Here is a 27,836-nt window from a genome sequence, read left to right on the forward strand (position 1 = left end):
AGCTGATATAGAGCCAGAAACAAACTCCCTCAAGTGTGTCTGAATTCAGTTTGAAGGTTGGGGAGGAGGCACCAAATCCAACCTAATGACACTAAAAGGTAAGAAACAAACAAAAAAAAAAGATTTACTTGTGTTCCCCTTCTTTCTGGCATTATTCCTAGGCTTTAACAAAACTAGCATACTATCATAGCAGAAAAGTGCTGAACCGATCAAGTATCGTGAGAATTATTTTAATATATTTGTTCTAGCTCATTACTTACATGTTTTTCAATTTAATAGGTTCTGATAGGAGACTATGCCTTCTTCCTGTCTTTGTAGAGATAGGGGACTATAGGTGTAAAATACTGGAGGTAATTAAAGCCAGACTTGGTTGATGTGTTGGCTAGTTTTGCTGAACAAATTTTTCCCCGTTTTTATTCTTTGTTATAAGGAATAGCTCCCTAGGTGAGGGGAGAAACAGCAAACAGCATATCATTAAAAAATGAAGGTGAAATAAAACAAAAGATACCAATAAAATTTTTAGAAGAAAAATATAACTTACGAGGATTTTCCATTTATCATAGGAGTCTGAGAATCCTGTTATTCGTACACCTGCTCTAAATGGCAGATTAAATCTTTGAAGTTTATGACCACATGCAAAGAAGAGAGACAGCACATTAGAATGACTGAATACAGTTAAAGAAGCTCCATGGTAGCCAGCTCCCAGAACAATAACTAGAGGTAGTTTAGTATATTGGAAAACATATTAGATCTCATATCTAGAGACTTGGGTGCCAGTGTTGGTTCTGTATCCTAACAATAGACATTTTTATCTCTCTGAGATTCAATTTCTACATCTATTAAATGGTGATAATAACTATCTATCCCACAGTGTTATTGTAAAGAAAACACCATAGAAAAGTGACTTTGTTATTGTAGACTAGTTCAAAGCTTGGGAAGTTTCATCACATACATAATAAAGGAAAGATTTTGGAACAAAGGATTGAAGTGGAAAAGGTATTCTTGCCTTCTCCCTTCCCCCACTTCATTTGCATAGGAAATCCAAAGCATCTTAAGAAATTGGAAGAAATAAAAACAAAACAAAAACCAAAAAATTCTGAGCCTCAGACTCTATCAAATCTCTGAAGATTGCTGGAAGGTTAACCCTAAAATGATTAGAGGGAGATACAGATTTTCCCTTCAATTGGGAATAAAATAGGAGTTACAAGGTCTTTCTGACCCTAAATCAGATAGAAGCTTGGAGCAGAGAGATTAATACTGATGAGAAAGAAGAAATAGGTTAAAAAATAGACTAAATGCTTGTGGGTCTTACTTAGCTGCCTGGCTGTGTTGCTTTCTAAAAAGGAGTTCATCAATCCACAAACATTTTAAAGAGCTTCCTATATGCCAGGCACTGTGCTAGGTCCTAGAGATACAAATACAAAATTAAGACAGACCCTGCCCTCAAGGAACTTATGGAAAGAAAGTATCTAAGGACTTTTTTCCCTAGTCTGAGGACTTGATATGTGAAAGTGCTGCCTTTCTCACTACAAAAGTCAAAGCATAAGACCCTGGAATCCAAGCTAACTCCACTCCTTTTATGGGGAAAAGATAGTCCCTCTGCTGAGAACTTGATCAGAAGCCAGCAGTGAGAAGCTCTGCGAGGTGTCCAGTAGTGACCATATGACCAGCACATAAGCCAGTAGGAATAGAACGATGACATAACCAGAAGATGTCAGCAACCCTGAGGCACCAGAGATGTGTGACCTCTCTACATAAGCACTTGCTCCACATGTGTCTGCATTAGCAACCACATTAGCACACACAGTGGGCTGCTAGCACACAGGGTAGGTTGCAAGCACAAGTTCTTTGATCTGCTTTTCTAACAGTCTTACTTAAATTAAACAGTGCAGACAGATAACTAGAAAGAAGTGAGTATCCAAGAAAGAATTCAATAGATAGGGCTCCAACTGTCTAAACAGAGTAATAGATACATGATCACCAGACCAGGGAGCACCAATATCTGAGTTCACAAAGGTGGTGGGGGGGAAGAGAAGCCTTAACAATGGCTACCCTGAGTCTTGTCTAGCCAAATCAGAAAGAAACATTCTTCCCATGACTGGCCCCAAAATAAAATACCAACCTCCCAGTAAATAGTTTTCAACTAATAGGCTCAGAGCCAAGAAGGCATCACAACTCATGTGACTCAGTGCCTAATTGGCCCAGTGCCAAAAGGTGAGAAAGCCTTCCTGGCAAGCAAGTTTCCCCCTAAGCAAGCTCCTCCTTAAGCAGGTTTCTCCCACAAGGCAATATAAATTTCCCTGAATCACTTGATGGGCTGTATGTGACTCAGGATGTATCACAGCTATGAACTGGGTTGGAACTGAAAACAACAAGACATCCATGATTGAAATACCTGTGTACCTTTAGACCTGGGAACATGGCCCATGTTCCAAGGGAAAAAGGAACACATGTGGTCACATTGGACAAGGTAGACAGGACAATGTGAGTTCCAAGCACCTCTTGTCTCACAGGAAATCAGGAACTGCTCCCTACCCTGGGAGATGAGGAGGTGCTGAGGGCCACAGTCCAGTTGCCGGCTCACAAGAACATCTCCCATGAGACGGCTCACTTGATGAGCAGCAGCTGATATGGCTGGTTCAGCCCTCCTCCATTGGTTCACATTCCCCATGCACAAGGAATTCGTGCCTGAATAGTGCTCTCTTTAAAAGTATATAAGGAGCCAGCTTTCTTCCTCCCAGACACCATCCCTGTGCCCCTCCTTCTTAGAATACACTGTAAGTCATTTCTTTCCCTTGTCTCTGGTCTCTTCAATCCTCCCTGAGAACACAACCTAGGGCTGGCCCCTAGGTTAGCAGAGTTAGCGGCTGCTTATACAAGGAAGATCCTATATTCCATTAATACTACATTTGGCCCTAAGATCTTAAATGTTCATCACATATGCCAAAAGAATTTTAAGGGCAACTTGTATCTGGATAGGCATTAACATATCAGCTCAACAAAATTCCCACAAAATAAACATACCATGAGCTTCACATTTGCAAAATACATAACAACGTAACAACTTATTAACAGGGTGACCACATGACCTCAAAGAAACACAAAAGTATATAACGTAACATAGCATACCCCCCACCTTATACTTGTTTATACAATCAGGGGATCCTAGGCCAGGGTCTTCCCTAGCACAGCACACCCCCAGGGGAAGCAGAGAACACAACACACTTCACCTCTGCATCGCAGTAGGTTCAAAATAGAGTATTCAAGTAAAGTCCTCCTGGGGGTGTGTCCTTCTCCCTGCACTGCTGTTGCAGGATCCCACCTAGCACTCTCAGGTGCACACATGCTCTAATAAGCTAAAGAGAACAAGTTTTAACACTGCTCCATCCCCTGCTTCCAAGCCTTGGGGGCGGCTGGGTGACAAAGCCAACAGGGTGGGTCCTCAGGGTTTGTGGCACTTCCCCCAATCCCACCATAGACAACTCCACTCTCTGAGTCCCAACCCATCCCAAGGGGATATGGCAGGAAAGTACCCTCACTGCTCCTGCTTTTGCTACAAAGCTTTCATGTTGGCCTGGGGCCAAGTCCTGAGCCCCATGGCTCCTCCTCCTGCAGGTCTGTGGGCCAACAATTCCCAGCTCCTGCCTAGGTTCTGACACAGGCAGCTCTCTGTTCCTGTTCCATGTCTCACCTTATAGGGGAAGGGACTGCTCCACTCCAAGCTCTCCCTGTTCCTGCCTGAGTTCAGGCACAGTGGGCTCCAGGGGATCCTGTCCCCTGCTTCTGTCTCTGGCCCATACCACCCCAATTCCTGGACAGCTGGTCCTCTCCCAGCCTTACATTGGGAGGGGTCACTCTGGTCTGGACTCTGGGCATAGCAAAATAATACAACAATTGGTAAATAATAGATAACTATCCCAGTCCCACTAAACCCTATACTTTCCTCAAAGGTGTTAACAATCTTACTTTCTATCAGTCCAGTGTTCCAGTGTTCTGACAGGTTGGCATCAGAGGTCTCTTCTCTTTATCAGAGGTTTCCTCTCCAAACCTTGATGAGTGATTCACCTTCACAGCCGGGGACACCCTTGATAATGGCTAAATGTTTTTCCATGAGCAACCCCCTACCACTTTCCTTTAGTCTGCACAGATCCTGCCAACTATGCCAAATGTAATAGTAACTGCACTAGCACACAGGTGGGCTGCTAGCACAGATTCTTTGATCTGCTTTTCTAAAAGAAAGACAGCTTTAAAGGGGTCAATAATCTTACTTTAATTAAACATATATAAGTAGAGAGAAGTGAGTATCCAAGAAAGAATCCAATAGCAAGGGCTCCAACTGTCTAACCAGAGTAAGAGGTACCTGATCACAGACCAGGAAGCGCCAACATCTGGGTTTCACAAAGCCTGTGGGCTCACTCTTTTATTTTGTGATTTGGCCAGGTGAGTCTCTGGGTAGCCATTGTTAAGGAGTCCCTCACCTTTGTGAACTCAGATGTTGGCGCTCCCTGGTCTGGTGATTAGGTACCTATTACTCTGTTTAGACAGCTGGAGCCCTGTCTATTGGATTCTTTCTTGGATACTCACTTCTTTCTATGTACCAGTCTGCATTGTTTAATTAAAGTAATATTGTTGACCCCTTTGAAACTGTCTTTCCTTTAGAAAAGCAGATCAAAGAACCTGTGCTAGCAGCCCACCCTAGTGTGGTTGCTAACACAGTGTCTTACATGCATATCCATCCACAAATGCTCCCAGACACATCCTTTATTCCCACTGTTAATGTGTATATTTGTGGGAGACTCTGCCCAAGGTTTATGGGAGAAATGTTTTGTTGCTACTTTGCTTACTAAACTATTTCATTATATGTTTTTCCTTTGATCTCACTGAATCTATAGCAAACTAGTAAAAATAAACACATCAGTGGGTTTGGTATTGAGTAGATGTCAAACCATAGAGTTAATTGAACTTGGGGCAGCGTTGCTGGGTTGAGATGGGAGGCACATGCATGTGAGGTGCCACAAAGGCTATATTATTATTATAGGCATAGATATAAAACCAAAAGCAAGTGAATGAGAAATCTGTCGGGAAATGGGAGCCAAGCCAAGTAGAAATTGGAGACACAACTTAGCAAATCACCATAATAAGAGCAAAGTGAAACTAATAAATCGTTTTTATTCTGTAGTCAGAAAACTTTCTGTCCAAACAACTAAAATTGAGTGGAGTTAGACAAAGATCAATCAATTAGCAAAGAAGCATTTCATAAGGGTCTGCTGGGTACCAGGGACTGTGAAAGATGACAGGGAAGTAGACAAAAACAAAATAGCCCCTTCCCTCAAAGACTTCAATTCTATTGAATGAGGCAACCTGTATATATATAAAAATATACTAAACACATACTGAGCGGAGAGGAACTAGAAGCTGGAGGATGGGAAAATGTTCATGTAGAATAGGAATGTCAGATTCAAATAGAAATGAGGGCCACTAAACCATGTATAAGGATCTCTGAAGGTGGCTTAGAAAAAGAACTGACTTAGAAAACCACATACTAATATCATCAATGTCCTATTATATTTTTTTTGTCAAATATTTCTCAATTATATTTTAATCTTGTTCCAAGGTCACACCTGGGAATTTTGTATTTGATAAAGAAGATAACACTTAGGGCGGCTAGGTGGCGCAGTGAATAGAGCACCAGCCCTGGAGTTAGGAGGACCTGAGTTCAAATGCGGCCTCAGACACTTAACACAAAAACTAGCCGTGTGACCTTGGGCAAGTCACTTAACCCCAATTGCCCTCCAAAAATTAAAAAAAATGATAACACTTAAACTGAACTTCAAAAGAAATATGGATTTTTTAGAATTTTTTTTAAAAAGGGAGGTGAAAGTAGAGTGCATACCAGACATGGGATAGAGCTTGTGAAAAGGCAAGGAAATAAGAAATGTGGTGTCTTGTGTAAAGAATAGCAAGAAACAAAGTCTGGCTGGAACCAAGACAACATGAAAGGAAGTCATGTATAATTAGACTGGGATAGTAGGTTCAAGTTACATGTGAAGTATATTAAATGCTAAAGTAGTTTGTATCATATACTAGAGGTAAGACGGAGCTACAAGAATTATGGAGTAAGGGAGTAATATGTTCATGCTTGTACTGGAGGAAAATCACTTTCACAGGGGTATGGAAGAGAGATGATGCCAAAAGGTATTGGCTGAACATTGTGGTATTAATTTTGGAATGTCATATGGACTAATCTGGATGAGTTGGGGAATAGAGAATTACCCTCATGCAGATTGTGTGGCTCTTCTTGAATATACCAGGTTGCTAAGTAACCCTACACTTTGTTATGGTTCTTAGGTCATGGTCTATAGGCAATAGGACATTCTGTTCATAAGAATCTGCAGGGGTATGTGAGCTCAGATCTGCATTGGGACACATGGAACTCAGGTGTCCTGAACACTGGACTTGGCTTGCTACTGCTCACTCCATAGTCTTAAGTCAATCACTTCACCACCAATTTTTAAAACTGTATAATAGCAAGAATGATAATTTCTTACAAAGAATGCAAAGTAGTACCATTTGTAAAATACTTGGCATGCATAACATTCTGTACTTTGGCTTTACCTCTGAGTTATAGTAATGTTTCTACTCCATACTCTCATATCTCCAAAAATTGTTCTCTCTGAAGTTACCAATGATCTCTTAGTTACAGAATCCAATGGCTTTTTCCTTCTCCTTGACCTCTCTACAGCCTTTGACACTATCAGTCACCCTTTCCTCCTTGATACTCTTTTCTCTCTAGGTTTTCAGGATACTTCTCTCTCCTGGTTCTCTTACTATATATCTAACCATTCCTTCTCTGCCTCCTTTGCTGTATCCTCATGAAGGACAATTAGGAAAGTGCAGTACCTTGGAAGCCAAGACAAATAAGCCAGGGGAAATTAAAAAGCAACAGTTATACAAACCAAACAGCAATAACTGCACAAAAAGCCTCAAACACGTGTCCTCTCCTCAGAAAGCTTGAGGGAAACAAATATGTGGCAATGGTAAGAATCTTACCAAATTTAAAAATAAGCAAGGACATGTGGGGGGGGGGTTATTTCAGGAGAATCCATAGAATTGGAGGCATTTGCTGATACCTCATCCTTAGAAGAAGGTTCAAACCCAACTACTCCACTAGGTATCCATCCTCTTTCCACTGGAACAATGTGTTCCTGTTTTATTAAATTTATCTTTGACATCCTTGTTTGCCATTGGCTCCTTTTTATGGCACAAGCTTGACATTTTCCTAATTATATTCCTGGTTGCCATATGTAGGGGCAGGGAAGAACAAGGGGGAAGATACAAAGGATTTCCAAGACACCTACTGAAACACAGCTTGGTTTCTCTTTGGAAGCTGTTCTTTTTCTCCTACTGTTTAGATATTCTGTTTTTTAAAAGATATATGCCACCATAAAGTAAGTTTGAGCATAAAGAAACTCTGGCATCAATATCTCAATGCCTCCAGCCTAGCAATAGGGTAAACGTCCTACTGCTGAAGTGTTTTGGCTCCAGCATATGAGCTAGCCATCAGGATCGAGGACTGGTTGGCATCTCTGCCCAAGGTGAGGGTATGACTGGTTTTAAGAGCCAGAATCACACCATTTGAGCAGATGGACACAAACACCTATAGCCAAAATCATGTGTGCCAAAGATGGCTGAAAAAAGCAGGAGACCAAGCCACGAACATCAAAACAGCTGTCAAAAGCTGTATTAAAGAAAGCAATTTTTGGCTAAGAACCATCCAAGCAAAGTCAGTTTTCCACAGAACTACATTTGTCCTCTGGAGAAGTCATGAATGTCAAAAGAGTTTGTTGGAGTCAATGACTCCAAGTCATAGAAATAGTAATATATTGAAATGAGTGAAAGTTAATTTTTTCCTGTGTGTTTATTTATCAAACATGTACAAATTAGCAGCATTTATGGTTGCATATTGGCATGCATCTTTTATTTTTACAGTGTGATGAATAATCCAATTTAATAAGCATCAATTAAACACTTACAATGTGCCAAGCGCTGTGATATATGCTGGGATTGAGATCAAAATGAGAGAGTCCCAGTCCTTGAGGAACTTAGGGCAAATGTGGTTTTTAAAAATAAGTAAATAAATAAAATGCTTTTTTAAAAGGTTGGGAGGACTTATTTATTTGTCTGTGGAGGAAAGAATTTTAAGAATTGATTGACACGGGTACAGCTAGGTGGTGCAGTGGATACAGCACTGGCCCTGGAGTCAGGAGAACCTAAATTCAAATCCAATCTCGTATTCTTACTAGCTTTGTGACTCTAGGCAAAGTGACTCACTTTGCCTTCTCCCCCCACAAAAAAAAAAAAAGAACTGATTGACACCTTTTTAAAATTTCATCATGGTATCACAGAAGTATATTTAGAAGATGCCTCAGAGGTCATCTAATCCAACTCATTTTTTTTACAGATGAAGCCCAGGGAGGCTGAGCTTGAGTAACTTACCCAAGGTCACACAAGTAACATTAAAGGTGAGATTCAAACCCAAGTCTGCTACATTTGGTAGATCTTCTATGAATAGTTGGACAAGAGGGGCAGTGATCATGTCTTGTCCACTATAAGATCACATGTGCAAGTTTCATTCTTCCTGATGTGGCCCCCATTCTATCTGTTCAACCTTATTTCTCACTATTATGAATACTTTGCTGCTCCACTGGGGCCAGCCTTATTATTTTCCTTCAGAGGGCTTGTTCTAGACTTCAAGCCTTTAGTCACACTATTTTCCCCCACTTGGATTTCCTTCTTTCCCTTTCATCCAGACAAATTCTAACCATCCTTCAAGTCCCCTCTTCTTCATGAAGTCTTCCCTGATTGCTCTAGCCCATACTAATCTACTACATCTCTGAATTATTGCACTTATGAGTTAAAACTATATATGCTAATATGTAATATTCTTTTTCTTTTTCTTTTTTGCTTTTTTTTGGAGGGGGAAAAGCAGGGCAATTGGGGTTGAGTGACTTGCCCAAGGTCACACAGCTAGTAAGTGTTAAATGTCTGAGGCTGGATTTGAATTTAGGTCCTCCTGATGCCAGGGCTGGTGTTCTATTCACTGTGCCACCTAGCCGCCCCTAATTTTCTTATTATTATTTCATGAATATTAACTTACATTTCTTTTGTGATCTCCATAGAATCCAAATAAGTTCTGGGTACATGAGACTAATTATTTGTTCCTTATGGCACCTAGAGTAAGAAAATATTTGAGACAAAGTAAGCAATCTACTCACAATACCAGCTCTGACTAGATTACATACAATTTTAATCAATTTCCATGATAAAAATGTATCTGTGGTATCTTTAACTTTATAACTTTAATAAAGCCAGATTCTAGTAAGGAAGGATATTAACCCTCTTTCACAATAATTTATCCTAAAGCAATTTTTACATGGCCCATCCTTCTTAATACTGTCTTTCACTATTGACATTGACAGGGAACTAAATATCTATAAAAAGAAAGATAAATGTCTGCATTACACTGGAATCAATGGCAGGGGTCACCACTCCTGACCTTTGAGACTATTATACATATGAGCCCATTAACCACTACCTAAGTCAAATCTTGTAATTCATTTATTGCATGATTGCATACTATGTGTCATACCCTGTATGAGAACTCAAAAGGTCTTGTGGCCCAGAAGCCAATTATGCACAGGAAAAGAAATGAAGGCAAAGAGCTCTGAAATTCACTGGAAATTAGCTATGAAACCACAAATAAGCAATTATACTTAAGAATTCCTAACCCATTCCTACCTTGTTCTACCTTCTACATGAAGCATTCCCCAACCCTCTCTTAATTTTAGTATCTTCCCTTTGTTGATTTATTTCCAATTTATCCTGTGTATGGTTTGTTATTTGCATGTTGTCTCCCCCACTAGACTGTGGTTTCCTTGCAGAAAGGGACTGCCCAGAAGCATCCCCAGCACATAGCACAGGATTTGGAACATATCAGGTACTTAATAAGTGTTTAGTGACTAACTCACTCAGCTGCTGTCCTCCCTTCTTATCTTCCAAGTCAAAGCAGGGTCTTCCATACCTTCTTTGCTCACGCTGGGTAGAACCAGAGAAATTCCATCCTTCTCCACAGAAGACAAAGACAGAGCAGGGTAAAATGCATATCATTGAGAAGTTAGGGGTAAAGGGCAGGAGGGAATCATTGTCTTTAGAGCCACATGTCCTCACTATATAAACTCATTATTTAATTTCTCATCACATTATTTTGCCATCAATAAAACTGGTATTTCATTATTAGTAACTAACCTTTGCACAGTGCTTTATGGGTTACAAAGATACATACATATAAATATATGATGTATATTTAGAATACCTTGAAAAAATGCTGTAACTATTATAACGATCCTCTGGTGAGGGCTAGGGGGTCTGCTGGGTAGAGTTCTAGCCTTGAGTTTAGAAAGACCCAACTTTAAATTTTGCCTCAGATGTTTATTAGCTGAATAACCTTAAACAAGCCACTCTGAGCTTTAATTTCCCCATCAACAAAAATTATAGATTATAAAAATTATCATTCCCCTATCTAGAAGAATTCAAAATTACAAAAAATATAATTTACCCATCTGTAAAGATTATAGAGCATAAAATTATAATTTTCCTATCTATAAAAATCTTGATTATAAAGGTCATAATTTCCCCATCTATAAAATTCTTTCCATTATAAAATTAGAACTTTTCCATCTATGAAAATGACAGATTATAAAATTATAATTTCCCTATTTATAAAAATTCTAGATTATAAAAATTATAATTTCCCCATCCCTAAAAATTCTAGATAATGAAAATTATAATTTCCCTGTATATACAATTATAGATGATAAAAATTATCAGTGAGGACATTGAGGGTCAGGGATGTTAAATGGCTTGCCTAAAGTTATATAGATAATAAGCATCTCAGGCAGAATTCAAACTCAAGTCTTTCTAACTTCAAAATCAGCACTCTAACCACTAGACCACCAAGCCCCAAAAAGGGCATAGTTATTGCCTATAGGCAAGAGATCCCTATTACAGTAATAGTATTCATAGTATTGATAACAACAATAGTTGTATTTTTTTCTCCTGGTCTAGAACTGTGATTTAATCAACATAAGGCACCTCCAGTGTGGGTGCCCTCTCCCAAGGGGAACAGGAAACTTGACTGCAACTTGTAGACATATAGAGGGTTATCTGGGATGCTGAAAGTTTAAACAACTTGCCCAAGGTCACAAAGCTAGTATACGCCAGAAGCAGGACTTGAATCCAGCTCTTCATGACTCCAAGGCCCAGCTCTCTTGACATTATGTTCATTATCATTGTTATTAGCTCAGATTTCATATTATGAGAGATTTAGGGCTGGAAAAGTCTTTATAGATCATTGGGCTCAACCTTCTTTTATGGATGAAAACTGAGACCCAGATAGGGGAAGTGACTTACCTAACTTTACAGATAATAAATGACAAAGCTGTCATTCAAAAAGGTCCCAGGACTCCAAGCCCAGCATTTTCTACACTATGCCATGCTGTTTCCAAATAGTTCAAAATTTTCCTCTATATCTTTTCTCATTTATCTTCCCACCACCTCTTCCATGTGATAACAGGCACAGGAAGTGATGATTTAACAAATAAGGAGAATGATAGAAAGGTTAAGCTATCTGCACAGGGATGCATAGCCAATCAGTACTCGTCCCAGAACCAGAATCCAGGTTTCTTGACTACAAATAGTGGCTAGACTGAAAGCAAAGACTGCATAGAATGGATAGAGTGCCTTGAAAAAAATGTTATTCTCATTATATTAGGAAGATTTGTATAATTCCACTCTTGAATAGAAGGAGGCCCCCTCTTCTTTCTAAGCAGGTGGGCTTCATTTTTCCATTAGTAAAATAGGTTAAAGGAAGGTCAATTTCTATAGTTCTGGAAAAGTCAGACATCACAGACTAATTTCTTTTGGTTTTGAAATGCAAGAGTTAGACCAGAGGGGATTTTAGCCTGGCTTAGACACCCTGCTGAAGTAGATGCAGATTGTGTCTGAGTGTCTGTCTGGCTATGTGGAAAAAAAACCCAGCAACATGAAAACTTGATTGATTTGTCACTTCAAATAGATACAGAGGAGAAAAACATCAATTGAAATAAATGCAACATAGAAAGAACAGAATTACCAAGCCAATTAAAGACAGAGAATAAAATGGGGGGGGGGGGTAAACTTGCAATGTTACAACTCAACTGTCAACTATGAACTCTAATGCTTTAGTCCTATATGTATCACCTTTCTTGAAAATGTCTGATTCCATGACAATAACTGTATTTATTATAATCAATTGCTTCAGGCTCTCATGCTCAGTGAGAAATGAAGTCCTCTAATGACCTAGATGTGTTCAGGTTACTACCTGAAATGAAGATATAGAAAAACGAGGGCAATGTGGCCCCTCTCAGAAATGGATTCTGGTAACTACTTCTTGATAGTGTTTATGAATGAGTACACATTTGGGTCCTATGTAAATAAATGGTGGGGCCTAGAAAATAGGTAAGACATATTGCCTCCATGTCCCTCAAAAGAAAGTAAATCTGTCCTCTACTCACCTGAAGGGTAAATGTAGCTATTTGAGATAAAATGCCAAATTATTTGACAAGAGAGTATGAGAAATATTCCTTTGTCATAAATACCTAGAATCTTTACCTCAGAGGCCACATCTGCACATAGAAGGCCTGGCGTTCATTTTGGAGATCTCTCATTTCTCTGAATTATTGCCCCTTTATTCAGAAAAATGAGAGATTCCCAAAATGAACCCAGGTCCTTCATATAGGCAGAACCTAAGAACAGTGGTATCCAAGTGCTCATAAGCACTTGTGCTCACAAGGCTTAAAACTTAACACAATTTTATCTTCAAAATTAATGGTTATAGAAAGAATTAAAACCAAAGTCCTTAAAGAGTCAAAGCCTCCCTAGATATCTATCTCAGTGACTAGAAGGATTGCTCTAGGGAGAATTCTAACTTGGGAGAGGGTATGAGGAATGTGTTCTTCCTCCTTTCTCTCTACTCTTGACTTCATGTATGTCCCCTAAGCTCCTGGAAAAGAGTCACTCTGCAAGCTCTGCTCACTGTCTTCTATGGCTATGCTTCCTGTAGGTTAACTTCCACCATCACTATATGTCTGCCTCCTGTAAACCTGCTCTCTATGTAGCTATGAGAACTGCTAAATGAAAGGACCAAAGAGATATGATAGAGTATAAAGGGTGCAGAATTTTGAACCAGAAGATGAGGATTAAAATGCTTGCTTAGCTTCTGGCAAGGACACCTCTGCGATCTTAGGCTCCCTGAACCTTAGTTCTCTTATCTGTAAGAAAAAGAAATTGGATGAAGGAATCTGTAAGGTCTCTCTAAAATTCTATAACGCACTCTGGTGCCAAATACATTACAGCTCTTTTTTGTCCCATGACCTTCCCACTCCAAGGTAAGAATTTCAGAGTGCTATAGGAATGCTCCCTTTCGCCCTATGCAGTTGAAGTCCTGCTTTCAATCCTCAGTTGGCTAAGGGTGTCAGTCTCATTTGCCTCCTTGCCCACCCAGAACCTGACCAGAATACCTCCCTCTTACCGTACCTCTCCCTGAGTCTTGAGGTTCAGATAGGCACCCAGCCAATGGTGTTCTGGAATCAGCTCATACCAGCTCATGAAGGACCATTGTTAATGGTGGAGACTTTACAGCTCATAAATTGGCAAAGCTACAAATCAGGACTTGATCTATTATTTTCTTGATTGTCAAAACTTAAGAAAGTGGTGGAGAAAATGTTATTAATGAAGACTAAATTTAAAAATGTGTCAGGGTTGCATTTTTTCCCCAAAGAGCCTTTATCTGCATTAAACCTTTATCAGCATACCTTTGTGTCCCTTTATATACTCTCTTCCTCCATGTCTATCTACACCTACAGTAAAGATCTCTAAGAGGAGATGGAATGGGGGCAGTCAGTTACTCTGTGGATATCAGGAGATAAACCTGTAACAATAATAATTAACATTTATATAGTACTGAGGCACTTTACAATTATTATCTTATTTGGTCCTCACAAAAACTCTGGGATGTAGGCACTATTATCCTCATTTTACAGATAAGAAAACTGAGACAGACAGAGGTTCAGTGATTTGCCCAGGGTCACACTGCTAGTAAGTTTCTGATGTCAGATTGGAATTCGAGTCTTCCAAGTCTGGAGTCAGGAAGACTCACCTTTCTGAATTCAAATCTGGCTTCAGTCATTTACTAACTATGTGACCCTGGGCAAGTCACTTAACCCTGTGTGCCTCAGTTTCCTCATATGCAAAATGAGATGGAAAAGGAAATTACAAACCACTCCAGTATCTTTGCCAAGAAAATCCCAAATGGGGTCACAAAGAGTTGGAATTGACTGAAAAATTACTGAAAACACACACACACACACACACACACAGTCACTTTGCTATCTAACTGCTCTGCTAAAGGCAAAGGAGATTTTTGAAGTTCTCACTACATATCTTTGAAATGAACATTTTCCACAGGATTTCAGAGCTGAAAGGGATTTTAGAGGTCATTTATTCCAAATTCTTTATTTTACAGATAAAAAAGACTAAAACCTAGGAAGATTTAGTGTTTGATCCAATAAGATAATATTTGTAAAAACCACTTAACACAGTGCCTGACACATAGTAGGTACTTAATAAATGCTTATCCCCTTCCCTTCAGGGTAGCCTTACACAAATCACAGTTAAATATTCAGCGGAGCTGGGATTCAAAGCTAGGTCTTTTGAATTGAAATCCATAGTTCTTTTCACAATATCACATAGACACTTGGTTTATTGTATGTCAGTAGGACCTTAGTAATAACAAATGTACTAAATCTTGGATATTTTAAAACATATGTCAAAAATTTAATTTTTGTCCCTTTCTAATAAGGAATCAAATAAAGAAAGAGTAAGGGTTTTTTTTCTTCCTTAAGCTGAAAAATACTACAGATAGATAGATAGATAGATAGATAGATAGATAGATAGATAGATAGATAGATAGATAGATAGATATAAAATGGTATTAAAACTAAATCAAGTTATATAATCTAGTACCAATATACCAAGGTCATTTGCCAAGCAGTGTATACTGAATATATCAACTTGTAGTCCTAGTGGCATCATGATGTGATAGAAAGAACACTGGATTTGAAGTCAGAGCCTGAGTTCAAAATTCAGGTCTTCTCCATTCTGGAGCCTCTATGATCTTGGACCTATATGACCAAGTCATAACCTCCCTGGCACAATTTCCTCATTTATAAAATGATTAGTTTGGACTAGAACATTTCTGAAGTCCCTTCAAGGTCTAATTTGCTCTTGGATTTATTATTTCTCATTATTCCTAAAGAAAGAGGCATTTAAAATAAAGTTTTCCAATAAATCGAATGCTGTATCACAAATGTTATTATGTAGAGTTATATTTGTAGATATATATGTATATATACACATTCCACTGTGTTTATGTCAAATTACACGTGTATAATATGGATTTTATACACACAGAACTAATATGCCATAGAACTGCCCAGCATCAGGCCCTCAAGGCACAGAACAATTAGTCCATCAACATGTCATTAAGACTTCCTAAGCAGGAAGAAATTTCAAGAGAAGGGGGAGGTGGGGGAAGTAGAGAGGGAATAGGAGAGGAGAAATATGACCTGAAGCCAAGAGCACATTGAAATACACAGGAAATCCTGAGCTTTGTAGGGGGTTGTTGCCCAGAGCAAAAAGGTTGTTGCTCTTTCAGAAAGTACCTATAAGCTCTGGAAATGGGTTCCTTTTAATAGCTGGGTGGGCTCACCTACCTTTGCCTATTTCTATGTGTTGTGGGAAATGTGTTTTGTGATCTTAAATCACTGTATAAATGATGGTTATTATTATTTGCTGCTCTAAACACAGGACAAGTAAGTCTGAAACAATTTATTTTAAAAGCAGATTATGATCAGTTGCTATGAACTAAGGATTGAGGCACTCCTCCCTCTTTCCATCCCCTTCCAAAGTACCCAGTTACCCAGTTTTCCATAATCTAATCCACTGTACTCCTCCCCCCTTCACCTAACCCTTCACTTTAACTCAGATTTCTTTTCCAAGGTAATTAAAAACTTACTAGTTTTTGGGGGGTATGGAAACTACTATTCCATTTGGGGTCCTTTAGGCTAGGGATGATTATTGTCATCAATCCTTCCCAGGACCACAGAGGTTTAAATCTGTACCCTGTGGAAGTCCCAAAGTGTTCCAACATCTTCTTTTTTTTCTTTTTGGAGGGGGGAAGGCAGGGCAGTTGGGGTTAAGTGACTTGCCCAAGGTCACACGGCTAGTAAGTGTTAAGTGTCTGAGATAGGATTTGAACTCAGGTCCTCCCGACTCCAGGGCCAGTGCTCAAAGCCTTCTCAAGATACAGGGGTATGGGCCATGAGTACTCATGGCCAGTTTCTATAATATGGCTAGCTATTTGAGTCATGATTCATCTCCACCTCCCCCATTCACACACACATGCTTATTGTTCAGTGAATATTGACTGTTTTCTTTTATTCAAACCTGAACTGTGATTTTTATTGGTATAGGGAACTCCTGGTAAGGAAATTCCCTCTACTTAGAGGGAAGACAACTTAGAGTCTTAGTTGCATGGAAACTGGCAGTATAAATAATTTGCTCAGAGTCCCACAGCCAAAATATATCAAATGGGGGACCATCATAACCCAAGTACTCCTAATTCCTAGGCAGTGTACTATCTGATATACTCATCCCTGCTTCTATTGTGATATAGGCAAAATTCCCTATCTTAACCTTGTCAATGGCATACATTGTTTGCTAGCTTAGTTTTATATAGATGCCTGTTACTATGGTGTGAAGAAGTCTTATACTGCATTATTTGTTTCTTTTAAAAAATGTAATAAAGTAATGATCATTGTAACTGAATCAGCAAACAACAACAATTTGGAATGTGAATGGTAGAGAGGAAGAGAAAGAAGGTTAGGTGCTAAAGTTTTGAAGGAGGATAGCAATCAAGGATTCCAAGCACAACCTTGTAAAAGTTTTAGATCTCCATCACTTCTTTTTCCTTCTACATAGTGGCTAGCTAGACTTAGACCACTGGAGCTAAATACATGTAGTCCTATACCCATACCTTGTCTTTTACTTGCAATTGCAGTATGCCTATAATTAGCTCTGGATAAGCCTGACCTCTAATAATGGGAATTTGACTCCCTGTTCTCATATTCATTGGTTTATCACCCTACCTCAGCTTTCCAAGAAAAGTGGCTAATTATAGTAATTAATAAAAAACAAAAAAAGAAAAGAAAGCTACTAATTATAGTATCTTTGGTTCTAGTCTACTGTTTTCCCAAAGAAGGGGTGAAGTAAAAAATATTCTCAATGTACAAATATGAACTAGGAATAGTATAGGTATACTCCCTCCTGGAAAAGGGATTACTAAGCACAAAAGAATCATTGTGTGCATTATAAAATGACTAAGTTTTCACTACTAGTACAATAATTTGGAAAGCTAATATTCAGGTCTCATTGAGACATAAACAGTTTTGCTTTGGTTTTGGAAAGCTACTAATTAATCATTTTACATTTCACCTCTGCAAATCACAGTGCAAATAAATACCAAAAGGGATCTTCTTTCCCACGGTATCTGTCTCTCCAATGTCAATTCTTCCCTTGGTGCAAGGCTGCTGCTGGTACTGCTCTAAATGCAATCGTTAGGAGACCTGCTGTTTCTCACCATCACTCACATGTCTTCCAAGACATTTTTAATACTTACAAGGTCTCTGCTAAAGGAAAGAAACACACAAAAAAAGAGAAAAGGCAGCCAGAAGAATGGGTACAAGCCTAATTACTTGAGCGTATACTCCATGTGGGGAGCCTCTAACACACTGCATTATGTCATCTGCAGTTACACCCAAAAGAGAGCTATCAGCCCTCTTGTTGATCAGATAAAATACCCACCCCCCTTCTTAGGGGAGAGAGAGAACTAAAGGACCAATTAGGGTTTATCATATCATCCCCAAACACCAACTTTCCATAGTAGGCCATTACATGGCTAGGCAGCATTCAGGAAGTTCATCACCCAAAGATTCAAGCAAGAAATCATTTTGTCCTTAGTGTCCCTAGAAGTTTCCAGGGGAGCTCTCTCTGCATGTTCTTTGGAAAGCCTCTACAGGGTCATTCATTTCCATACATGTTATTTTGAGCAATGATCTCCAAAGTGGAGACCAAACTCCAAAAGGTACCAGGATGTATTCCAAGAGGTGAGTGACAATACGACCAGGAGAGAGAATTGAAATAACAAGGACAGTACAAAGTGAGAAAAATTAAATAAAGACTCGTGTAAAAACAGAAGGAATGAATTAAATCAGAAGCAGTAGCTTATAGAAAGAGATACGTAAGGAGAATCTAGCACTAAGCACAGATAAAGTTTAAAGCTTTTCTTTGTATTATACATGACTCAATTCCATCTAAATATTAGTAAAAGCACACTAGTAAGTTCAATCAGAAATTATTTCATATAAACAACTATTTCTGCTTCTTAAGCAAATTGGTACCTTAGACGGTAGAATGAAGGTCACCCTGGGCCACTGGGTATACAACCAGCAGAATATTCTAATGAGTCTTGTCATTATTACAAATTACTCTATTTTACATCACTCTACCCTTTGGTATGCGTTGCATGCAATGTCATCATTGCCAGCTTCATTACCACCAACACATTTCAGTTTTTGAAATGTAATATGCCTAAAGATGACTTCTAAAGGCCACTATATGCCCTCAATCTGACAGTTTGGGTGCTATTAGTGGGAGTAGATAAATACTGTACTTTGTTGTATCAAGATAATAGACCCACTCTTGTTATACTGGAATAACTGGAATAATGACAAGACCTTGAAATTATCCAATACCTTTGACCCTGATCATACAGAGTTTCACAACAAATTTGTGAATAGGTAGAGGGTAGGCACTGAGGCCTTACGCTCATTACTGTCCCCGAGATAGTGAAAGGTAGTGATTGAGTAGAAAGCACACCTAATGAGAATTAGGAGACTTGGGGGGGGGGGGTGTACTTGTCTTAGTACCGCTACTAAATTACTAACAAATTTGTGTAACTATGGTTATACCATTCCTTTTTTGGACCTCAGTTTCCTCATTTTTAAAAGGAACAGATTAGCTTAGATAATCCCTAAATTACATTCTAGTTCAAATTATTTGATTCTAGGTTCATCTCATGGTATTTCCTAACAGGCAATATCATCTTCCAAGCAGGATGTAGTGGGGAGAGGGTGGCCAAGACTTTCTGGTTTTTTAGTAAATAAACCCCTTTATTACTGATGCAGCCCTATCCTTAATTTTTCTCTATAACAAATAGTGTTATCATCTCTAATTTACAGATTGAGAAACTGAAGCACAGTGACAAATTTATCCAAAGTAACAGCCCTTCTCACTCATAGTACTTAGATACTAATCTAGGCTTAACCATCTGAGAAGAAAGGGACTCTACTCTGTAAGTCTGTATGGAATATTTTAGCTAGTGTTTATGGCATAACTGCTTGTTATCTTATATTCTTATAGGAAGGCATCAACCAAATCAGCCAGTTTATTCCTGTTCACCCCTGTCTCTGAAAAGATGACCCCCTTGCCAAGGCAAAAACCTCTAGATTCACTCATAATCCTATTCTATCCTTTCTTTTCTTCTCTATCAAGTTGTTCCATCATCTTCACTCTCTCTAATCTCCAGTATCTATCTACTGGTAACTCTGTTTACAAATATGTCCACATGCCCCCATCCTTTAAAAACCTTCATTTGATCCTACCCCACTACTCCCTAGCTTTCATCTGATGTCTTTCTTCTGTTTCTTAGCTCAATTTCTTGAAAAATCTATCAACACTAGGTGCCTCTATTTCTTCTCTTCTTATTCACTTCTAAACCCTTTGCAATATGGCCTTTGACATTATTATTCAATGGAAACTGCCCTCTCCACAATTACCAATGATCTCTCAATTACCAAATCTAACAGTATTTTCTCAAACTTCATCTTTGACGTTATCGGTCATCCTCTCCTCCTGGATACTTTTCTAGAGGAGAAATCCCTGTAAGTTTTTGTGACATTATTCTCTCCTGGTTCTTCTCCTAGGTATCAGACCATTCTTTCCCAGTCATTCATGTCATGCCCACTAACTGTAACCTCCAATGCTCTGTCCTGGACTCTCATATTTTCTCCCTCTATATTATCTTTCTTGGTTATCTCATTAGCTCTCATGAGTTTAATATCATCCCTATATAGATGATTTCCAGATCTATATATTCAGCCCTAATTTTAATCCTGACAAAGTTGCATATCACCAACTATCTTTTAGACATATTTAACCAGATATCTTATAAGCATCTCAAACTCAACAATTCCAAAACAGAATTAGCTATCTTTCCCCTTAAATCCTCCTTTCTTATCAACTTTCTTCTTATTGTTGAGAGTATGACCATCTTCCCAGTCATATAGACTCACAACCTTGGTGCGATCCTCAAGTTTTCATTCAAATTCATGCCACATATCTAATCTATTGACAAATCACAGATTCTACCCTCACTATGTCTTTTATACATTTTATACAAAAAGTTCTCTTCTCTCCATTCAACTGCCTCATACAAAACCTCATCACCTCTCATTGGGACTATCACAATAGCTTTGGAACTGTTCTTGCCTCACATTTCTCCCCACTGCAATCCATCCTCTACTCAGCTGCCAAAGTGACTTTCCTAAAGTATACATCTGGTCATGTCATCCACTTGCATAAAAACTCCAGTGGTTCTCTATTACCTCCAAACTTTGTTTTGCATTTAAAGCCCTTGATAACCTTTCCCCTTTCAACCTGCCTGTCTTCTTCCACTTGATTCCCCTCTATACACTCTATGACCCGGTTCCACTGGCCTTACTTGCTGTTCCTCACACATGATACTCCATACTACATCTCCTTCCTTTGCCCTGGCTGTCCCCCATGGCCAGAAAGGTCTCCCTCCTCACCTCTACCTCCTAACTTCCTTGGCTTCCTTCAAAATTCAGCACAAATCACATCTTCTACAAGGGACCCTTCCCTGTTACCACTTCTGCTAATGCCTTCCCTTCAAGGTTACCTTCCATTTACTTTGCATACAGATTATAAAGTACCCAGTTATTTTAAGTTGTTTATTCCATTAGAACATAAGGTCCTTGGGTGGTATTGTTGCCTTTCTTCATATCCTTAGTGCTTAACCCAGTACCTGAAACATAGTAAGTACTTAATAAACACTTATTGACTGACTGCTTCCTTAACTCCGCCACTGGTAAACATTGTATTTTTTTTTAATCCAAATATATTTTGCTATCAATGTTAGGAGAAACTTGAAAGCATCCCAGCTCACGGCAACTAGATTGAATGAGGAGCAAATTTTAAAAAATAAAATAAAAGGAAAACAAAGAAATTAGTTATGAATGGGGGCTTGGGAGGGAGTAGCTCTAGTTGTATAATCAAAGAAATGAACATCAGAATGACTAGACAAGGCCATGGAGGCTGGTGGATCTCTTGAGCTCCTGAGTTACAAGCTGCAATGGAATATAAGCCAGCTGGATGTTAGAACTAAGTTCAGCATTAATATGGTGAACCTGAGGGTATGGAGCTGGGGGGAGGCACTAGGTTGCCTAAGGAGGGGCTAACTGGCCCATGTTGAAAACAGAATAGGTCAAAACTCTTGTGATGATCAGAATGGGATTAGCCCAGTGAGAGGCCCCTGCAGTTCCCAATGTGGGTGAGGCAGAAAGACCCAATCTTTAAAAAGAAAAAAAGAAGGAAAAAGTTGTTTGTTTTCTTTTAAGAATCAGATTGAATTTCCATATTATGCTGACATGGTATATTTTTGTTGTTAAGCTGTTTCAGTAGTGTCTGACTCTGTGACCCCATTTTGAGGGTTTTCTTGGCACTAATACTGGAGTAGTCTGCCATTTTCTTCTCCAGCTCATTTGACAGATGAGGAAACTGAGGCAAACTGGGTTAAGTGACTTGCCCAGGATCACACAACTAGTATGTGTCTGAAACCAGATTTGAACTCAGGAAAATGAATCTTTCTGACTCTAGACCTGATGCTTTATTCACTGTACCACCTAGCCACCCCAATTACCTAAGAGTTGACAATCTGTATTGGGAGAAGGACTTTCCCCACACCAATGAAATCACAAGGAATAGAGGGTGGAGGGCTTATTAATGTATTATATTTATTATTAAGTTTATTATGAGAACAACCTTGTGATATAATTTTATTATTTATCTGAAAGTCACAAAATTTAAAATTTAAGTTAGCTACAGTGACCTTTCTTTTGGTTGTGGAGTAACTTTTTAATCTGAAAAATAAAGAAGATTTGTAGAGTCAAAATTTTAGTCAGTCTCTTCTGCAATAAATGTGTTAAAAGCACACAGAAATGGAATGTATTTTCAGAAGCAGTGTTCTAGTGCCACCCCCAGGTTCACCATAGGTCTGCTGGTATTGCAGGAGATCAATTCCTTCCAGGAACTCCCATTCCCTTCTCTGAATTTTAATGTAGAATGGAAAGTAGGGTCATTTAATGTCAGAAGAGATCCCCAAAGGAAATGCATTTGTAAAATATTCTAGGGAAAAAAAAGTTTCTAAAATTTCTACCATTGAGTGGTTTTATAGTTTCAAATGAGATAACATATGTAAAAGAAAGTGCTTTGCAACCTTTAAAATACAGTGTGAATGCTAACTCGTATTGTTATAAGTAAATCAGTATCTGTACTAGATAGAGTAAGTATAATTGTTCCTAATGGAAACCCAATGGGAATCTGTGACCTGGGAAGCCTATTCGATCAGGAAATACTGAGAGTTGTTTTGGGTATGTTTTGTTTTTTCCTGACACCAAAGCAAAAATCTTTCTCCTTACAACTTTTGTCCATAGCTCATATTTCTGCTTTCTGGGACCAAGCAGAACAATTCTAAAATGTTTTTGCCATGATATGGTTCAAATATTTGAAAATAGCTATCCTATATCCATACTCCCAGAAATCTTCTCTTCTTTAGGCTAAACATCTCCAGTTCCTTTAACAATCCATGTAGAAAATGATCTCTAATTCCCTCACCCTCTTGCTCACCCCATCTGAATGCTCCCTAACTTCTCAATAACCTACCCAGAAGCAAACACAATTCTCCAAATATGGTCTGACCAAGAAAGTAGCACAATGATCCTCCTAGTCCTAGACACTATGCCTGTCTCAAAAGTCTAATTGTCATAGAATATCAGTGTTAGAGCCCAAATGAAAGATTGTCAACAATAATACTAGTAACAACTTACATTTATATGTACACATATATTTTACATTAATGTGTACAAATTTGATCTTCACAATAACCCTATAATTATTATGCCCATTACTACAATTTTTTTAGCTACTACAATTTTTATGCCCATCTTACAGATGAATAAACTAAAGCTCAACGAGATAGATTTGACCATAATTTTTCAGTTAATAAGTAACAGAGCAGAGACCTGAATCTAGTAACTGATTTTACATCCTGCAAGTTCTTTCTGCTATGCTTTGCCCAAGTAATAAGCTCCTGTCTCTGTATTTCTCAGAACAGAGGAATATTGCACTCTAGGGAAACGTGTTCTGGGTACCACATTTTAGGAAAAACATTGACAAATTGGGGAATGGCTAAAGGAAAGGGGCCAGGATGGTAAGAGTCTAGGAGACCCATTCCATCTAATGATTAGTTGAATGAACTGGGAAGGTTTAACATGAAGAAGAAAAGTCTTTTAGGGGACATGATAGCTATCTGCAAATATTTGAAAAACTGCCAGTGGAAGACGAATTAGAATTGTTCTGCTCATTTCCAGAGGTAAAAGTAGGAGCAATGGTAAAAGTTATGGAGAGATTTTTTTTTAAATCTTTCTAATATTTCAAACTATCCACAGATGAAAAAAGGCTCTGCCTTGTTCCCCATCACTGTAAATCGTCTAATAGATGCTGGTCTGGCCACTTTCAAGGAGGTATTGTTAGGGGGCTTTTGTCATATCTCACCCTGGAAAGGGAAGAGCCTTACTGTGATTGGGCAAATACAGGACTGAAATACAGACAAGGGAAATGTCTACCTGGGGAAATGGATGGAGTTCAAGTCAAGGGTTAAGCATTCAACAAAAGGCTAGGCTGGGTGGGATCCAGAAGTTGTCAGAGCACCAAAAAAATGTAGGATAGGAACTCACTGCCAGGTAAATAGGTAGGTTGGAAAAGCCTTTACCAATTCTAGGGTATGTACATGGTGTTAGTCAGTCAGTCAGTATTTATTAAGCATTGCTATGTTCTAGGTACTGCACTAACTGGCTGGAGGGGGGAGGAGGGAGGGCAGGAATACAAACATGGAAGAAAAAAAACAGAAAAACAGATCTTCATCTCAAGGAACTTACAATCTAATGGAAGAAGACAAGACCCAAGAGAAAACTGAAAAGAAGGGAGGGAAAGAAGGTACATTGTCCCTGGCTTCTATGACTTCTCTGCCAAGAGGTATGCTTCATCATCAGTCTTCTGGAGTTATCACTAGGCCTTGCATTCATTGGTATTCTTAAGTTTTTCAAAGTTGTCTTTTACAATGAGGTAACCAATGTATAAATTATTCCCCTGCTTCTGCTCATTTTACTCTGGATCAGATCATGCAAATTTTCCTAACTTTCTCTTATTCTAACTCTTCTTATGCAATAGTATTCTATTTATATACCATAATTTGCTCAGTCATTCCCCAATGTATGGGCACCTACTTTTCTTTCCAGCTCTTTGCTAAAACAAAAAGTGTTGCTATAATTTTTTTTAATAAATATTGTTTCTTTCCCTCCATCTTTGATCTCTTTGGGATATACTTCCAGGTACAGTTGGTGGTTTCAACATTGGTTACAGGAAGATATCTATACCTGACCCCCTATACTCAAGAACTCCCCAGAGGGATGCCATCATCTAGGTTCCTATTTAATTATCTTTTGGCTGATTGTAGAATGTACTTCAAGTCATGTTGGGAGCCCTCCAATTCCTTAAGACAGTCATTATTTACAAGAATTGTATGGTATGGGATAAGTACAAGAAGATGGAATGAATAAAAGCTATAATTTGGATAGAAGAGCATTTTCTGGAAGAATAGGTAGATTGAGTTATAGTAAAATGTCACAATGGGCAGGAGGGGAGTATATTTATTTTGATTTTAGGAAGAGTAGTAGCACTAGAAGTACTTCCTATTCTTGGGTTCAATTCATGGTTTTTTGTTTGCATATTCAATCTGGGGGTCTACCACCCTGGAGCCACATTGACTTATAAGAATTCACTTCATCTACCCAACTCCAGTCACTGTATCATGGCATCTTCCTACCAGGCCACCTAGAATTGCCAGTCCTGCCATAGAAAAGTGAATCTTTCCCTGGAGAGTCATGAATAGCTAAGTCTAGAAATAAATCAATCAAGAAGTAATGTAAGATAAATGGGGGGAGGGGCTCCAATTACAGGTGATATAAGAGGAAATTTCAGAGTCAGAAAATTTCCTTTAGGAATAAGCAGGCAACCCCCACCACAGTACAAGTTCCATAATAAGGGAAAAAGTGGGGCCTTTCAGTCAAAGTGTCTAGGACATCATAGCCCTATAATAGAGGCAGGTATAAGATACCACAACCCAAGGGTGGAAGGGAATTGGCAAAGGATGCAACGAGCCTGTTGGCTGCCTGTATCAGGCCCAAATCCCTACTTCATAGGCCTGGGCATATCAGCAAATATGGCCAAGTCATGGCCAAGTCACAAGTGACTGCTTGTTAGGTTTGAACAAGCAGGCCTTTGTGGCCTGCTGCCAAACTGTTATGGCAGAGCCAAAGTACTACCGATCAAGCCTTGACAGGAAGGATTTAAAGGTACAGGAACCCATTAAAAATGACCTTCCTTCAGGCATTGTGCCCATCCAGTGAATAGACAAATGGGCCTGAGTTTAGGTGAACTACATCTGGTTCTAACAGAATTACTTTACAAAGTTCTAGGACATAGGCGATAATAAAATTGAACTATTGAAAAAACAATCTGGCATTTACTGGACTACCAGATGTATCTCCTAAAGCTGTGTTTTTAGAGTTGGTATAGATAATGACAGGTACCAATTTCCCTAAAAAAGGAGCTTCTATGCTTTAAATAAAGCTCTGGCTGTGGGCAGTACCTTCGCCTAGATCATGTGGTTCTTTTCTTGTAGGAAAAGTATGGGCAGGGCAGAGCATGGAGGAAGTTGATGTAGCCTGAGCAATTTGCCCCCATGACAATATTGGTTCTGCTGGTATCCATGAATTACAGAATCTCAGTTAGAGGAGACCTCAGAAATCATATAATTTAATCCATACCTGGATCATTCTATAAAAAACTACCAAATGATCATCAATTTCTTCTTAAAAACCTCTAAAGGAGAACTCACTATCTCCAAAGGTAGCCCATTCCATTTTTGGATAATTGATTAATAAAATGTTTCTTTCTTTACTCAATCTGCTTCCCTACAAGTTTCACCAATTGTCTTAATTCTGTCATCTGGAGCCAAGAAATATAAACCTCATCCCTCTTCTGTTTTCAAATACTTTAAAACAATTACTCTTTTCTCTTCTCCAGGTTAAACATTCTTAATTTCATCAACTTATATGACATCATCTTCAAATTCTAAATCATTCCAGTCTCCCTCCTCTAGATATCAATCAATCAGTCAATCAATAAACATGTATTAAATACCTACTAAGGTGCTATGAGCAATCAGGTGGTATAGTAGAGAGAACACTGGGCCTGGAGTCAGGAAGATATCTTCCTGATTTCAACTCTAGCCTCAGACACTTACTAGCACTTACTAGCTGTGTGACCCTGAGCAAGTCACTTAACCCTCTTTTTTTTTCAGTCTCCTCATCTGTAAATTGAGCTGTAGAAGGAAATGGCAATCCCTTCCAGTATCTTTGCCAAGAAAATCCCAAATGGGGTCACAGAAGAGTTGGATATGACTGAAATGACTAAACAACAAGGTGCTAAGCATACGGGATACAAAAAGATGCCAAAGACAGTCCCAGACCTCAAGACAATCAAATGAATTGTGATAGTCTCCATCTGTCAATGTCCCTTCTAAAATGGGGAGCCCAGAACTGAATACAATACTCTAAATATGGTCTGACTAGAGTAATATAAAGGACTATCATATCCTTTGTTTTGATCACTTTGACTTTTAAAATAAGAAATATTCTTAATTTGTTATTTTAATAAATCTATGTTCTTCTCAATGTGGATACATCCCCAAATGGTGTAGATCTCAACCCGTTTGCACCTCCTCCACCTACATAACTCCTGAACACGTCCATAAGTCATCCACAGGAGAACTATACAATGTACTTGGGGGAGGGAGGAGAATTCCTCGGATATCTTGATGTCATATGAGTGCATGTGTGTGTAATGGAACATATGGATAGACAACCTGTTAACCTTTACTCTCACAACATGATTAGCCCATCTCCTTTTCTAAGCCCAAATTTCTTTCATATAATTTATGCTACTTCTGTTAATTACTAATTCTCCATTTACAATATATTGCAACATACTCAAACCCATCTATCTCCATGGCCACTTAGAAGATTTGCAACATTAATTTTTCAGATACTATATATTCCATGACTCACGTTCATATCATGCTGGAAAGCCAGTTCTATGTCCTAGGTGACTCTTAACAAAATACAAGGAATATTGATATTAAA

The 27,836-nt window shown here is 38.7% G+C and overlaps 1 long non-coding RNA gene across 1 annotated transcript; it reads left to right on the plus strand.

Annotated features, from left to right (window-relative positions):
* Positions 1–27,366, plus strand: LOC138143592 (uncharacterized). Its single transcript, XR_011163739.1, has 3 exons — positions 1–98; positions 8,462–8,522; positions 26,996–27,366. It is a non-coding gene; the product is annotated as an uncharacterized lncRNA (long non-coding RNA).
* Positions 27,367–27,836: the final 470 nt, after the last annotated feature.

The sequence above is a fragment of the Petaurus breviceps genome, unplaced genomic scaffold (genome assembly GCF_028583685.1).
Source record: "Petaurus breviceps papuanus isolate PSGF00001 unplaced genomic scaffold, PetGlider_PUasm1.0 90650, whole genome shotgun sequence".
Lineage (NCBI taxonomy): Eukaryota > Metazoa > Chordata > Mammalia > Diprotodontia > Petauridae > Petaurus > Petaurus breviceps.